Source organism: Corythoichthys intestinalis, chromosome 6 (assembly GCF_030265065.1).
Source record: "Corythoichthys intestinalis isolate RoL2023-P3 chromosome 6, ASM3026506v1, whole genome shotgun sequence".
NCBI lineage: Eukaryota > Metazoa > Chordata > Actinopteri > Syngnathiformes > Syngnathidae > Corythoichthys > Corythoichthys intestinalis.
In genome coordinates this window covers 45,270,913-45,288,850 of record NC_080400.1, presented here as the reverse complement: position 1 = coordinate 45,288,850, position 17,938 = coordinate 45,270,913, and the positions used below count along the sequence as shown (strand labels likewise).

The 17,938-nt window shown below is 39.0% G+C and overlaps 1 protein-coding gene across 1 annotated transcript in view; it reads left to right on the top strand.

Moving 5' to 3' along the window:
• The window catches only part of LOC130917027 (calsyntenin-2-like), a 322,125-nt gene that overhangs the window by 3,044 nt on the left and 301,143 nt on the right, over window positions 1-17,938 (top strand). The window lies entirely within an intron of this gene.

Below are 17,938 nucleotides of genomic sequence, written 5' to 3'. Positions count from 1 at the left end.
ACATCCCGTGCTGTGCATTCGAGTGTGTTTAGGTGTGCTTGGCCACGCACATGCGGGAGAGTGACAGATTGCAGCCAACATGTTGACAGCCACCAAGTATGCAGAAAAGATGTTGGTTTAAACTAAAAATATTGCCCTGCAGATACATTCAGCATCTCAAACGCTTTCACCAGAACTGACCGTGTCGCCGTTTAACATGGGGAATGATCAGGCAGTCGAGCAGAAAAAGCTGCTGAAATTCAGCTAGTGCTGCCTGGAGCCACGCTTTTGTGTAATTCCGAGCAATATAAACTCTGAATTTAGATAGCTCATTATCGACACAGTGTATTTTAATTCAGCTTCCCACAGCTTCTCTTTGTTGGGTTAAGATTTTTGTGGCTTCATTACATCCAGATAAAAATACAGCACATTTCTACTCTCAGTCTACGTATTATGAAACAACATCCAGGTTTGAACAAGCTTTCGGTTGCCACTAAATAGTGGTGTCTGGAGATATCAGATGATGTTGGTATGGGGTTCCATAATTCAAAATTTAAACCCAGGGTTTCAGTATGTGTGGGTTTGTCTGTTGTGTTTATGCAACATGAAAAAAAGGGTAGGAAGCAAAACAAGGACATTTATCTTTGCTTATTGGAGAGGGAACATGTATTAGGGGGCATGCTATAAATCCTCCAACAAGGCTTTGACAAGATGTGGGCCAAATCCAAGCTGGGCTATTGCAGTCAGCCAGCAAGGCTCAGCAATATGGAAGAACATCACACATATTTATAACACTGCTTTGCCCTGTGCTTTAATGCTCTAGCCACTTTCATATTGGGTGCAGATGGTTGCTTTACAGTGACATGCCGTCAGTGAAAGGCAGGTGAGGCTTAGGCTCCCCTAACATAATTGAAAGAAAAACATATGACAAATAAAAAGTCAATTAAAATTAATTTACAAGGTAATATCAAGTTAGTTTATTTTGAATCATTTTTGTAAGTTTGGTATATAACCTAAATATATACTGTACATCAGAGACAATTGCCTAAGACTGTAAGGGAAGCCCAGCTTCCCCTGAAACGTCGCAAAAAATTCATTAAATTTATACTGTTGTGTGTACATGTAATTGACTAAATATGTGTTAGAACATGTTCATCTTTTCATCTTTTATGAAAATGTAAGTCATGCAACCATGATATACACTTTTCTTCATCGTTATGCATCCATTTTGGCAAATTTGGGGGCAGTTTAAATGTCACCCCCACATGCCAACTTTTGATGCTCACCTTACTGAGGGGTGCAGTGAAGCCTGGTGTGTAATAGGGGAAAATGCAAATGTAACTCAACTGTGTGCATGAACTAAGCAATATTTTCTTGCAGAATAGTCATATAATTATGCTTGCTTTGCATTCCATTTTTGTCATATAACTACAAACTGAATGGCACACATGAAAAGATAAACATAACACAAATTGTTGTAAACCAAATGTAAAATAACCCAACACATTAGGTTAATACCACATTTGTGAATCTGCCCAACCTTGAACCTTACAGCACATCACTTCTGCTTTGATGTTAAAAGGAAAAATGTACTCATAAAACAGTGTACTTGTGTAAACATTGTACTCATTCTAACCCTCTGCATTATCATGATAATCATCACCATAATCAGAATATAAAAATACCCTGATACAGTGGCACACCCCAAAAAGTACATGATCATTTTCGTCATGTATATTGAAATTAGTGTATCTTTGTGTTTCGCCTAGCATCGCTTTACTACACAAACATTTGGAAGACCATCATTAAAAAAAGCTATTTACAATCGCAATCAGTGCGTGCAATGTCGAAAAAAAACAAAACAAAAAAAACAAGTCAAATTAATTTCCTTAATGTTATGCCTTTGTTTTTATTGCTATGAAGGGGAAATTTGAAGGTAAAAACTGTTTATTACTATTATACTTGTAGCCTTCGTTATGATGGATTATACACTAACTGCGGGATTTGAGATTGAGGGCTGTGAACTCTGCAAGAAACCAACTAAATAAGGATCTGGCTTGTAGTGCAGAGATGAGAAAGTAGCCTTTTAAAGATTTTTCGTGTCATTACAAACCGCAATATTCCTGATGCTAAGATCCTGAGTAATTAAAAATTCATTTTCAACCTATTTGAACGCAATACAAATTAGAGCAGGGCGGTAAACCGAAAATTTACCGTCACCGAAATTCTTAACGATGACCGACGTAATTTTGACCATGTCGGTAAATTCGGTAAATTAATAAAACAAGAAAATAGTCTTTTCATCCCGCTTTGATTCTGTGTTGTTCGTCTATGTTCATTCCCCTTTAAGAAAGCAGTGAATGTGCTTACGTAGGGAGTCACGTGATCATCAGGAAGCCAATCAAACAAAAGCCCGGTAAGCTAACGCTAGCAGCTAACGCTACAAGCAAAACGTGATGGAGTGTGGCTTAAGGGAGGTTCACCAAACTTTCAACCGACATTTACTAGACTCTTGGTGGCATCCAGACGGGCTTTCACCCGCTGTCCTCCTTTGTTCTCACGATTTCCGGAGATGGTGCTTTCAGTGCTTTCTACTGGTAGCCAGGCTAACGCTAGCTAGCGGCTAACGCTACAAATGAACGTTATGGAGTCGGATAGAGGCTCTAACCTTGTCGAAACGGTTGAACTTAATGAGTGGATTGGGCACGGACTGCATCTAGAAATTACTATGTGGCGTTATTTTGTATCTGTCTGTGTGTGTGATTCCTCTGATAGCTTTTGTGATGGTAAAGAATTCTGCATAAAGTACAATCCAACGGCGAAACTTATAATGACCGAGAAATGGCCCCAGCTATTTTTATTGTGCGTGCATTTATGAAAAAATGCACTGGGGGGGAAAAAAACCCTTAAACCATAAAGTAAACACTTGTATTTAATAATTATATCACAGCAGCCATTAACAATAAGTTGTCTTTTTGAAGTGTACTGTTCAAGCTGCAAGTCATTTGTGTTACAATTACATGTTTGCACAGGCATATTGATTTTGACAATGTACATTGTTCAAATCATACACGCTGTTATAAATGTTCATACTTGAATTCTTATTGCTTACAATACATTTTTATTAGGGCTGTCAAACGATTACAATTTTTAATCGAGTTAATTACAGCTTAAAAATTAATTAATCGTAATTAATCGCAATTCAAACCATCTATATAATATGCCATATTTTTCTCTAAATTATTGTTGGAATGGAAAGATAAGACGCAAGATGGATATATATTTTCAACATGCGGTACATAAGGACTGTATTTGTTTATTATAACAATAAATCAGTTCTAAATCAGTTATAGAAATTTTATATTAAAACCCCTCATAATGTTTTCGTTTTAATAAAATTTGTTAAATTTTCAATCAAAAAATAAACTAGTAGCCCGCCATTGTTGATGGCAATAATTACTTACACTATAAAATCAGTCGCACCCAAACGCCAGCAGAGGGCAGCAAAACTCCGCAAAACACAACAGGTGGGCCTTTCACTCTAGTGACATTTAAATATGTCTGAGCTGGGCAAGTGCGTTAATTGCGTCAAATATTTTAACGTGATTAATTTAAAAAATTAACGCCAGTTAATGCGATAATTTTGACAGCCCTAATTTTTATAAATTTAATGTTTAGACTGCATGTACAATTGTTAAATACCGTATATCAAATTGAATGCTGGTAAATAAATCAACAAGAAATAGTTAATCTGTATTTCATGCATTGATTCAGATTTTCAAATTATATAACAGTCCGCTTGGGTGAATTTATCGTCATTTATCGTTATCGAGATAAATCTGCTCAATTTATCGTGATACATGTTTAAGGCCATATCGCCCAGCCCTAATACAAATACAAGATATTTAATGTACCCAAACTGATTATTGTTATTTCTCTTGTTCAAATGTTCTCTCATTTATGAATTTAATGCTTGTACATATCAAATAAACTGCGGTAGAGGTACCAAATGACTGCAAACGTTGAGGAATTTGAAACAACAACAACAACAAACACAATTTTAGAACATTCCAAAGAAAACCGATTTATTGGAACTGGTGAGTATCATTATCATAATTGGTTATATAAAGAACATCCCAAAATGCTGGCTGGGCTCACTACTTTGTAAACAACTACGTCAGCAAAAAAAAAAAAAAAAAAAGTAAAATAGTTAAAAAAAAAAAAAAAAAAAGTTTCTTGACATATTGTTTAGCTCAAGACCACTTTATCAATGACCCCTAGGCCCTATTTTCATACACTTTTTAAAACTAGTCATTTTTTGCCAGGTAAAGGGGTCTTTTAGAGTGGATTTTAGTAACTTTGTGGGCAGGCGCTACCTTGCACTTTTGAAAGCGGACGGAATTGGAGTGAACAAAAGTCATTTTTATTGAAAATGAACAGAACAGAGTACTTCAAGAAATTGAACCGAAGAGAAATTATATTTTAGTGTATCAATACACCTTTCCCTGAGCTATAAAATGATAACGATTATTATGGTCATCAATTTTTTGTCAACAGGAATAGTAAAAATGTTCGATAAAAGTCAATACATTTAAACTCTAAGTACACCACCCGATCACTGGAAAGAAGGGGGGTGCTGATGCAACATGAACACTAGCTCTGTAAGGGCATTCGGTATAGGAGGGAACATCGTGACCTGTCACAAGGCAGTATTAAAGCCTGATACTGTGGACAGACTTCTTTTTCTGTGCCTCTGGATTGGCAGACTGGGGTGGTGGTGGTGGTGGACTGGCGGGTGTGTTCCAATTGTAGATCGATCACACTCCTCAGGCTCCCAGGTAAGATATATTCAGGGGTGCTGGAGAGGAGGGTCCGTCACGAAGTTGAATCTCAGATTCAGGAGGAGCAGTGTGGTTTTCGTCCCGGCCGTGGAACAGTGGACCAGCTCTACACCCTCGGCAGGGTCATTGAGGGTGCATGGGAGTTCGCCCAACCAGTCTACAAGTGTTTTGTGGATTTGGTGAAGGCGCTCAACCGTGTGCCTCGGGCAGTGCTCTGGGGGGTACTCCGGGAGTATGGGGTACCAAGCCCCTTGGTAAGAGCTATTCCGCCCCTGCACAGTCGGTGTCAGAGTTTGGTCCGCATTGCCGGCAGTAAGTCGAATTTGTTCCCAGTGAGGGTTGGACTTCACCAAGGCTCGCCTTTGTCACTGATTTTGTTCTTAATTTTTAAGGACATAATTTGTAGGCGCATCCGAAGCGTTTAGGGGGTCCGATTTGGTGGCCTCAGCATTGCATCTCTGCTTTTTGCAGATGATGTGGTGCTATTGGATTCATCAAGCCGTGACCTCCAACTCTCGCTAGAGCGGCTCGCAGCAGAGTGTGAAGTGGTTGGGATGAAGATCAGCACCTCCAAATCCGAGACCTTGGTCTAAGGGTGGAGTGCCCTTACCAGGTCAGGGATAAGATCCTGCCCCAAACGGAGGAGTTCAAGTATCTTGGGGTCTTGTTCACGAGTGAGGGTAGGAGGGAGTGGGAGATCGACAGGCGGATCGGTGTAGCGTTTGTAGTGATGCGGACTCTGCACCGGTCAGTAGTGGTGAAGAAGGAGCTGAGCCGAAAGGCAAAGCTCTGGATTTACCAGTCGATCTACTGTACGTTTCTACCCTCGCCAATGGTCACGAGATGTATGTCATGACCGAAAGAACAAGATCGTGGATCCAAGCGCCCGAAATGAGTTTCCTCCGCAGGGTCCGGGCTCTCCCTTAGAAATAGGGTGAGAAGCTTGGTCATCCGGAGGGAATCGGTGTCGAGCTGCTACTTCTCCGCGTTGAGAGGATCCACTTGAAGTGGCTCGGGCATCTGGTTCGGATGCCTCCTTGACGCCTCCCTGGAGAGGCCCTGGGGACGACCCAGGACATGCTGGAGAGACTATGGCTACGTTCATACTACAGGTCTTAATGCACGAATCCGATTTTTTGTCATATCCGTTTTTTTGGCGTGCCCGTTCAGACTGCTTTTATCCATTGAGACCGTTCAAGTATTACGCATGCGCACTAATTCGCAGTCCGACACGCGCTAAGCAAGAAGACCCGCATGCGCAGAAGCATGAAAAACAAATGACACACGTCATCCGTCATTCCAGGGATATCATGTTTTGCTTTTCAAAAGGAGGACACAAATAACAGACATAAATAATCCCCGTTTAGGCTTATATTCAAAGTTTATATGGATCGATAGCATGCACGCACTGTCCGTGCACGTCACACACATATGGGCAGTTTGCCCCGACTCTCTCTCGGCCGTGTAAGCAATGTTGAAATATTGCTCACTTGTAACAGAGAAAACTGAGCATTCTCAGGCTTATCCTCAACCCATTTTTATTTTTTATGACTGTTGTGAAGCCCAGCCCTTCCCCGAAAGTCGTGTTCACTGCAATCTAGGCGCTAATAATGCACAGGTGCATCGCTACGGTAACGACTCTCTCGCTATTTGATGACGTAATTGCTGCATGAAATCCGATTTGCGGGACTGGACAGTACAGACCGCCGCGACAGTCTGGAAAAATGTGGCCCAGATCGGATTTAGACCACATACGAAAGTGACCCAGATCGGATTTGAAATGGTCCCGTTCTATGCGACTTGTCACGTTCAGACCGTCAAGTTAATGCCTCACTCGAGTCGGAAAAACACGAAAAAATCGGATTCGTGCATTAAGACCTGTAGTATGAACGTAGCCTATGTCTCTCTGCTGGCCTCAGAGCACCTTGGGATCCCGCCGGAGGAGCTGGTTGAAGTTGTTGGGGCTAAACTGGCTGGCTAAAGCTGCTGCCCCCACGACCCGAACCTGGATTAAACGGTAGATGATGGATGGCTGGACTGCATGTCTACCTTTTGTGCATTGTGCATTATGATTACCTCGTGTGCAATGTTCTGCAGTTTGTTAACTTTTAATTTTGTGCAATGTTCCTTATATTTGTGAAATGCCGTGTAGTAGTTCGTCACCATGCATCTTTGTTCTGACAGTAAAGTTGGTTAAAGCAGCAAATGTTTTCATCAACAAAAGAATTATCGATATCGACAGAGAAGAAAATTGTTATCGTGATTACAATTTTTGTCAAATTGCCCAGGACTAGTAGTTACCCTAGTAAAAAAGCCAACAAGAGAGGGCACCGCTTTCCCTATGTACAGTGCTGCTCAAAAGTTTGTGAACCCCCTCAACATTTTGGAATTTTCTATTATTTCAACCTGATTTCCTAATCAATCAATTCAGTAGTTTTTTTTTTTGTTTTTTTAACAGTTGTGTTGTCGAGACTAAATTAAAAAGAGTTTTCATCAACTGATGTAGGTGCAAAATTGAACTGTTTGGTCACAACCAAAACCGCCATGTCTGGCGAAAAGTCAACACTGCATACCACCAAAAGAACCTTCTCCCAACAGTGAAGCATGGAGGTGGGAATGTCAAGATCTGGGCTTGCTTTTCATCCTCAGGACCTGGACAACTCCATATAGTCCAGGGAATCATGAATTCTGAGGAATATTGTCAAATCCTAGAACATAACCTGACGCCATCTGTTTTGAAGTTAAAGCTTGGCAGAAGGTGGATCATGCAACATGATAATGATCCAAAGCATTCCAGCAATACAACCAAGGAATGGCTGAAAAAGAAGAAGATTCGTGTTCTGGACTGGCCCAGTCAAAGTCCTGACCTAAATCCCATTGAAATGCTGTGGCGGGACCTGAAGCGAGCAGTTCATGCCAGACGCCCATCAAACCTCTCTCAACTGACTGCGTTCTGCAAGGAAGAATGGGCAAAAATCCCCCAAAGTAGATGTGAGAGGCTGATTAGTCACTACAGAGACCGTTTGGTTGAGGTAATCTCTGCAAAAGGAGGCGCAATATCCTATTAACTGAAGGGGTTCACATACTTTTGCACACATGATATCTGAGTTTTTCTTAAATCAACCACTTTTGTTAAATAAAGAATGACAATATAACTATTTCTTTTGTTTCAGTCCATTATTTGGAATGTCAGTATTGTGGATTTGGGTATAACTTAACATTTAATAAGGTTATTTTAGTTTTTTTTACAAAAAATCTGACCATCGCTGTGGGGTTCACAAACTTTCGAGCAGCACTGTAATTGGTGCTCCACGATTTTTTTCTCTATTCAGAAAAACCACAGGCAATGTACTATTTAAGGCGCAAGATTTTTTTCCCCCCTGTCTTCACCTCCCTTTGTCATTTTAAATGTCAAAGCAGCGAAGCAGGGTGCCTTGCAACGACGTAACAATGTGTGCAAGCACATTGTTCAGAAGCTAAGAGTCCTGGGTGCACTGCAAAGAGGGTGGGTGTCTCCTCATCATATTTTCCTTTTGTCCATTCTTGGCAGCATATATTCAGACAGTCAAGCCAATTCATTTGCCGCTCAAATTGTAGAAGCGGCAGGAAGAGAGGCCACACTTAATTTTCGAGGTGCTTGTGCTGATTGAAGAAATAAATATTAGCTATCTTATAAATAGCTAAGTTGACATGTCAACCATCAACAAATTGATCAAGTATGTTTCATTTACTTCTTTCCCTACTTAAATTGAACATGAATTGTAGTCAGGTGGTGCCACATTTTAATAGTCATTGGGGATAGAAATCTTGATCACAGACAAATAAAGGCAATTTAATGATATTAAAACCCTTTCACAAATAATGCATCTTTGATCACTTCAAACTAAGATATGCAGAAGATGTGTGAGCTGTGTAACTGAACATATTTGCAAATGAAAAGGGCAATATCATTGATTATAGCCATATTATAGGGGCAGGGAAATAACTGTATCTTTTCCCATCGGTTTTCAAATCGAGGCAAACCTGCAGTTTGTAGTGCAAATGAAGAGGGATGAGAGAGGCTGAATGTTCCAAGTTGTGATTGTCGCCATTTCAAGTGAGTACTTGGACTAACTATGCCACTGGGACACATTTTGTGCCATCATATCTTAGTTATTTCCCATTTTTATATCTGTTTATTGTTACTGACAATTTATGTATTAGTAAAGGTGAGTACAGATTTTATTTGATGATCCCTCCCACGGCTGGCCACAAATTACTATGCCGATTTAGGCTGGATGGATCAGAGCTCCAATTTTTTTTGGTCCGTTTTATTGTTGTATTTATCTTACATACTCTTAATTTGACTTGAGATCATTGCCAATATACTTTTAGATGCAGATTTGACTTCACATATCTCTGCGATACAAGACTATTAAAAGTAATGGACTGGAGATATTTTAGGCTTGTTTAAAAAAAAACAAACAAACAAAAAAAAAAACAACATTGCAATATTTGCTTTGATTTTATAGAATAATGCCGTTACCCCTTTGAAATTGTGTTAAAATATTAAACAAACACTCTCAGTAGTATGTCTGAATGCACCATTGTAGGATTATACATGCATTTATAAATTATGCGTTATCACTGGAAACGTTTTATACTACATTTACGTGCGGTGTCTCATCGTGTATTGATTTCTTGCAGAAAATTAGTAAGTAGCTGGTTAACCAGACTATAGGTTTGGACAAAGATTGAGCCTGCTTTCTACTCCTAAGGCCAAAGTCAATTTTAGATCAGTCTTTCTTGTCTTATTAAATATCAGATGACCATTTCCTCCTTGAAAATGCTCGGTCTTCATTGACATTCCACACACACAACCCAAACAAAAACCATTATCGCAGCGTATTTGTTTAATGTTTTGCAAGGTTGATGATTATCCACAGATACTGGCAGCCTGCACAAACATATTCATCAAGCGTTCATTGTTTCCTTCTTATATGACATGAGCTCACACACACACATGGACGCACACTAATGTTGAACGCTCACACATTGTAAATCTGCTTCTTAAATCTGTGCTGCTGCGTTTCAACAAATTCATCAATTTATACTTAAAGGTAATTGTTGCTTTCTCGTATATAAGCCAATGATAAACTGAAGTGCCCTAGAAAAACTGATGTACTTGCACATCACTTATAATGCAAACCATTTTTTGCAATGATACATGCTTATACAAACATATTATAAACAAAACATTAAAGAACATAAATCATTGGTAAAGGGTTAGTCGGCAGTTAAATTTCCGCCTGCATGAGTCCACTTACATATACATTAAAATGATAAAATGCTATTTCATCATGATAGTAGTAATAATATGCATCTGTAATTTCCAAATGACATCTATCTACGTATTTATTTATTTTTTAGAAAACCATGCTACAGTGGGATAGTACACATGTGAATAATAGCTACTGCAGAACTGTTGAACGCTGTCCTTGGTGCTGAAATGCACCAGAAAACAGCAATGGAGCAATTCATTGTCCAAGCATAAGATAACTTGTGCTTTGCTGGGAGCGGCCATGTACTTACAGCAGTGTGCAAAATGATTGGAGGGGTGGAGATAAGTGAGAAAACACTCAGGACCTGACAGGCTGTCACAGATATGATCAGCTTCAGCAGTGATTGATGAGTGACAGATGGGAAGGCATAAATGGTCGGAGAATGTTCAGCATTTCAATGATGAAAAACATTTTTCTCTTAGAAAGTGAAAACACATGGTATTTGTTCTGGATCAGGCGTCCTCAATTATATTTTGGTTGGCTGCATGGGATTTCTCAGGGTAACGGTCTGGACCTCAAAATGTTTTTATTTGCGGGACCAGCACGTAAAACAATATGAACTTCCTATCACCTATAATTTATTTATGTAATATATAAAGGTGAACAATGCATTAACACAATTGCTTTACTTAAAACACAAAGTGTTTTTTTAAACCCACATCTTAACCCGTGAAACGGTTCACAGTGAAATACAAAGAAATAAACATGTTCCGATTTGATCACGTGATCAGAAATCGAGGCCGGTGACTTATTTTCAGAGGTGCGGAATTTGGTTAAAAAAAAAAAAAAAATCATAAAGAGTCTAATGTAGATATTTTTTGTCGAGCAGGATTTTCCCATAAGCATACATTTTAATTCCATTAATTCGTTCCACAGCCCAAAACCCTACAATAATCCTTAATAAATGCTGCTGGTACTATTGCAAATAGCAATTAGATAGAGCAAAAAAAATGAATTAAGAATAAAAACCGGAAAGATAATACAAAAATAGCAATAATAATAATAATACCTGTAATAATGTACCGAATCGGGTTCTAATGTGGCGGATGTGTTTTGCGTGGTGTACCTGAATACACCGCGTGGCTGACTTGACAGAGTGAGAGAGGACTTTATACTTTTAGCTGCAGTGAACAGCAAGATTGCTGTGCTGCACAAGTTATGAAATAAATGATTAAAAACCTGACAAAGCTGGCGATTTGTTGGCGATGTAATCAGAATAATAATTGTCACCTTAACTTATAAAGACTGGTGAGCGGAGGAGGACTGTCAAGATCGTAGGGAATCGTATTGTATTGCCGAGTCAGTTCACAGACGCACACACCACGCTCATATTTTTCTATCATTTCTATCTTCATTTCACTGGTAAGCCTCACCTTTTCCCTTTTTCACCACCTGCACTAACATTCTTGGAACCCATGTTGATTTCTCTCTCAAGAAAATCTGCCGGGCGGATACATCTACTTCTGCCCCTCTATGCGTATACTTCTCGTTATACACGTTTGGAGTTGATAAAAAAACGGTATTAGTCAATTTTGAGCTAAAACATAAGAGTTTAAGAGTTACTAGAAACAACAACTACTAATTTGATGAAGGGGTGATCATTAGGGTACAGTATATAGATACATATATAAAACATATATTTGCCCAGGAATCGAACTGGGACTCAATACCTGCTGATACTCTAAATCGGGTGACTTGGAATAGAATTGGGTGCAAAAAAAAGACAAGATCGGGACATCCCTACTAAGAACCACCAACTTCATCTATGTTAAAAAAATTTAAGTGGTAAGAGTACAGGCATCTCAGCCCTAAAATGCCTGTAGAACAGGCAAATAAAATATACGTATATAAAAAGGAAAACTGATCTGTGCACTTTTCAAAACACGAACAACAACAAAACTAATGGTTGTGTTAAACTTTTAGATACATTTTTGTAGCTGCATGTACGCGTTCCTTTAAGACTGAAATATTGCTAAACGCTTATTGATGTGGCCACAATATCAACCTTATCAGGAGGGAACATTCATTTGCTCTTTGTAAGCTTGTCAGAAACAAGTTTATTGAGCTTCCAGTAGGCACAATGATTTAATGATGGCAACTGCAAGAATATAAAACAAATCCAGTGTTTTTGAGTCAACTTCAAATACTTTGGAGCAAGTCATTGGACCACAATTCTATATTCATAGTCAAAACCAGCTAAACTAACAGATCCCTCTTCTACCAGATGAGTTTCATCAAAAGCACAAATTAACAACTGTTGCATACACAGTATACTGCCCTTTTGAATGTTTATAGTGACAATGATGACAATCATTCTCAAGCAATTAATTTTGTTTGAAGTCATCTGAAAATAAGAAATAATTATAAAAAATTATAAAAGACCTAAAGATACACAGGCGCATTTCATTCAGCCTTAGCAACAACTATCTTGAGAATCTGTGCACATTCATGCAAGCCAGAAACTGTGTGTGTGCGCACGCAACTAGCGCATCCCTATACTACCAGATGAGTTTCATCAGAGGCACAAAGTGAACACTGTTGCATACACAGTATCCTGCCCTTCATTTGAATGTTTATGGTGACAAAGACGACAATCATTCACAAACAATTAATTTTGTTTCAAGTCATCTGAAAATAAAACGAGCTATGCTTTTTATAAAAGACCTAAAGATACACCGCCGCATTTCATTCAGCCTTAGCAACAACTACCTTGAGAATGAAAGAACCTGCACGTAAAATGCTTGTGTTTAAAACTGCGCGCACACACGTGCACACACAGTTTCTTGCTTGCATGAATGTGCGCGCAGTTTCAAACACAAGCAAATGTCATTTTACATGCAGGGTCTTTCATTTTTATCGGCACACTAAACACCACATTATTCTCTCTGTGTCCACATTATTCTCTCTGTGTAGGTAACAGAATAATTTAAAAAAATAAAAAGACCCCCCCCCCCCAAAAAAAAAACAGATGTCAATGTAAGTATAAATCCTCATATTTTAGGCAGTTATAGAATTTGTAGGTGTAATAACATATGACATTCCTCTTTTTGTCATTGTGATCTGTTTGTTGTTCACCCTGTGTTATATGTTTTTTCATCCTGCTATATGCTGCTTAGACTCTACCACCATGCTAACGTGGAGGAATATCTGGGTCACTGTGTACCTGCTCCTCCCACTACTTTGCATCCATTCATTCCACTCATTTACCCTTTACACAACCATAACATAATCTATGAATGTTCCTTTTCTGTCTTAATTAATGATAGCCTATCATGAATCTAATCTCCTCCGTCATCTTTGGTGATCGTCTTCTTCCTCTCCCTCACTTGGTTTCTGAGAGGAGCATTAGTAAGAAGGCAATTACAGAGAGGAAGACTAACCCAGGTCTTATCACCGTTGCTCTCTTCCCCTAGGATGTCTCTCGCTCTCACTCTCACTTTCAGCCTTTCCTTGAGAATTCACTGATATTCTCAAGTTGGAAAGGTTTGGATTGAGAATACTTGTGAGGTTTTAATGTTTTAATCTGACTTTTGCCTTAGCCTTTCCCTCAAAGGAGCCACGTTTGATTTGTTTTTTCTTCCCGTTTTGAATGGTTGTAAAACAAGGCTAAGTCTACGTAGGATGTGAATGAGCCCCATAGACAGTCTCGTGTAAGTGAATCCTGAATATCCATCCACATGTGCAAACAAATCCTTGCAGTTTACATTATTAATCATTAAAACCGCAAACTCATACATTCGTCGATTATATTTGAAAGCATTCTCATGCAAATATGGTTTCATGATTCCCTCAACCGTGAATACTTCTCTATTAGTGGAGGCTTGCTGCAAATAATGTTAGAATTAACAATGGATGGAAAGACGCTCAAATAGATGGTTCATAAGACACGTACACAGACTCTGGCAGACCTCATCTTAAGCTTTATTTGAATGTCATTTCAAAGGATAGCCTGTTGTTAATCTGCCTTGATACAGTATGTGCGTGCGCGTATCTGGTTTACGTCACCTTTTTAATGCGTATTGTTTGAATGCTGTCGTGATGTTTTTGGCACATCCCTGCCTGGGCATGAGTGTTTGAGCCAGCTACCCCAGGAAATCCACCCCCACTGCCACCCCCGGATTCTCATTACAGGGAGTGTAGATGGCTGAGCCGAGCCCTTACAGAGTGCCCCACACCAGCATCGCTGAGAGATGTAACTTTTTGCTGCATATTAATTAATATGACTGAAGCCTTTGTCAAACACAAGTTTGTCCATGTAATTGAAATCCATTTCAATTCAGGTTTTCTTTGTTATTTATAGCATATGGCATGTTGTTAATATCACTGTCATCAACTGTTTTGACTATTTTGGCCCAATAGGATTACTCGTCCTGTTCTAAACCCCTTTTAAATATAAGAATGTTTTACATCTCATTGTTAATAAGCATCCCCGTTGGCTGCTTCAGACCCCTCAGACCCCATTTACTTAAGCTGTCGCTCATTTCGGAATATCACCGAAAGCTCCCTCAACCTTTCTTGAGATGGAACATTGTTTAAAACCTTCTGGAAAACATATCTTTCTGCTACTTAGGAAGCTAACTTATTCCACTCATTCGAGTAGGTATGTGTTGCTATTTTGAAATATCTTTTCAGATTCACACAAACAATGTTACAATGTGGGCAGCAAAGGGCAGGAGTGTTGCATCTGACACACACAAAAACAGCAAATCACTTTTGTTTCAAATGTTTCTGTATGAACTCATACTCATAGAAATGTTTATATTGAGTAGCACAGATTGAAAACTTTTTACTTTTTGTTTTCATGAGATCCTTTTATGTGTTTTTTTTTTTTTTTAAATCTAGCAAGGATATTCTTACAACATTATATCTGTTCATTAATTCCTATATCCACGGAAACTCAAAATGCAACGTAAAATGCAGTTTTCATTGTGTCGATAATATCCCGTTGTGTACAAGATGGTTAAATGGTCCTATTATGAAAAACTCATATTGCTCAATGAAATTATTAATGTGTTGTTTTTTTTTTTTCTTCTTCTAATGGCCCCTGCTGGCCTGGCAGGTAAAAGCAATATAACATGGAGGTGAAGAAAGCTCTTTAAAGTGTCATAAAGAAGCTTCCATCATTGTTTGTGTACCCTCTGGATACAATAACATTTACATGTCACGTGTAGTTTTATTCCCGCCACTTGAGTAACAGAGTGACACAAAAAAACAACTTTTTACCAATCCAATGAAACATAGAGATATTCATAGTAAATGAAACCTTAAAACATGCTAATTAAGAAACATTAAAAATTAAGTTTAAAAAAAAAAAAAAAAGCTGTTGAGATTCCTCATTGATTGCAGCAACACCTCAGCTGGGATAATGTCAATTTCATCCTACCATTGTTGCTTAAATGGCGTAGTGTTTACATGCTCAAGGTCTGCACACACTTAAGAAATGCCTTTGGGGTCACCGTGCCGAGGTATTCGTAAGTGTAACCACAACCACTTATAATAGTCATGGTGGACTTCTCTTTGGTTTTTCTTCTAAAATTAGACTCTTAATTCATTTAAAAGCAAATGAGAGGGCATGAGTAGGAAAATGTGCTCACACTATAACATACAGTGGGGCAAATAAGTATTTAGTGAAACCACCAATTGTGCAAGTTCTCCTACTTGAAAAGATTAGAGAGGCCTGTAATTGTCAACATGGGTAAACCTCAACCATGAGAGAGAGAATGTGTACAAAAAAAAAGAAGAAAATCACATTGTTTAATTTTTAAAGAATTTATTTGCAAATCATGGTGCAAAATAAGTATTTGGTCAATACAAAAAGTTTAACTTTGTTGGCAATAACGGAGGCCTGTAAATGTCAACATGAGTAAACCTCAACCATGAGAGACAGAATGTGGAAAAAAAAAACTGAAAATCACATTGTTTGATTTTTGAAGAATTTATTTCCAAATTAGAGTGAAAAATACGTATTTGGTCACCTACAAACAAGCAAGATTGCTGGCAGTCAAAGAGGTCTAAATTCTTCTAACGAGGTCTAGCGAGGTCTAACGATGCTCCACTCGTTACCTGTATTAATGGCACCTGTTTTAACTCATTATCGGTATAAAAGACACCTGTCCACAATCTCAGTCAGTCACACTTCAAACTCCACCATGGCCAAGACCAAAGAGATGTTGAAGGACAACAGAGACAAAATTGTAGACCTGCACCAGGCTGGGAAGACTGAATCTGCAATAGGTAAAACGCTTGGTGTAAAGAAATCAACTGTGGGAGCAATTATTAGAAAATGGAAGACATATAAGACCACTGATAATCTCCCTCGATCTGGGGCTCCATGCAAGATCTCACCCCGTGGCATCAAAATAATAACAAGAACGGAGAGCAAAAATCCCAGAACCACACGGGGGACCTAGTGAATGCCCTACAGAGAGCTGGGACTACAGTAACAAAGGCTACTATCAGGAACACAATGCGGCGCCAGGGACTCAAATCCTGCACTGCCAGATGTGTCCCCCTTCTGAAGAAAGTACATGACCAGGCCCGTCTGCGGTTAACTAGAGAGCATTTGGATGATCCAGAAGAGGACTGGGATAATGTGTTATGGTCAGATGAAACCAAAATAGAACTTTTTGGTAGAAACACAGGTTCTCGTGTTTGGAGGAGAAAGAATACTGAATTGCATCCAAAGAACACAATACCCACTGTGAAGCATGGGGGTGGAAACATTATGCTTTGGGGCTGTTTTTCTGCAAAGGGACCAGCACGACTGATCTTTGTAAAGGAAAGAATGAATAGGGCCATGTATCGAGAGATTTTGAGTGAAAATATCCTTCCATCTGCAAGGGCATGAAAGATGAGACGTGGCTGTGTCGTTCAGCATGACAATGATCCCAAACACACAGCCAGGGCAACAAAGGAGTGGCTTCGTAAGAAGCATTTCAAGGTCCTGGAGTGGCCTAGCCAGTCTCTAGGTCTCAACCCCATAGAAAATCTGCGGAGGGAGTTGAAAGTCCGTGTTGCCCAACGACAGCCCCTAAACATCACTGCTCTAGAGGAGATCTGCATGGAGGAATGGGCCAAAATACCAGCAACAGTGTGTGAAAAGCTTGGAAAGAGTTAAAGAAAACGTTTGGCCTCCGTTATTGCCAACAAAGTGTACATAACAAAGTATTGAGATGAACTTTTGGTATTGACCAAATACCTATTTTCCACCATGATTTGCAAATAAATTCTTTAAAAATCAAAGAATGTGATTTTCTGTTGTTGTTTTTTTCCACATTCTGTCTCTCATGGTTGAGGTTTACCCATGTTGACAATTACAGGCCTCTCTAATATTTTCAAGTGGGAGAACTTGCACAATTAGTGGTTGACTAAATACTTATTTGCCCCACTGTATGTGAAACTTCTTTCCACATTGTGATTCATTTGCAATAGTGTTTTAGATGCAAGATGTACAATGTGCAAAAGTCACTTTATAATCCTTTTGTCAACCTCTCACAGTTGGCCAGAAAACTCACAGCTGCCACCACATAAGCCTCTCCATACACATAAACCTGCACCATTTAAATATCAATGACCACTCTTTTTATGGCATCCTGTGGGTGTCCAAGATCATAGATTTTGGCATGCTGTTGTTTGACATTATCCTGCTAGGATTTTGAAAAACTCAAAACATATGAAATACTTACTAGTTTCAATGTTTTATTCATGAGTTTATGTTCAATGTGCGCTTTTGACTATGGAAGTGGTTGTTTTGTGTCTATTGGAATAAGGAAAATATCTCTCTCTCCCTCTGCCATC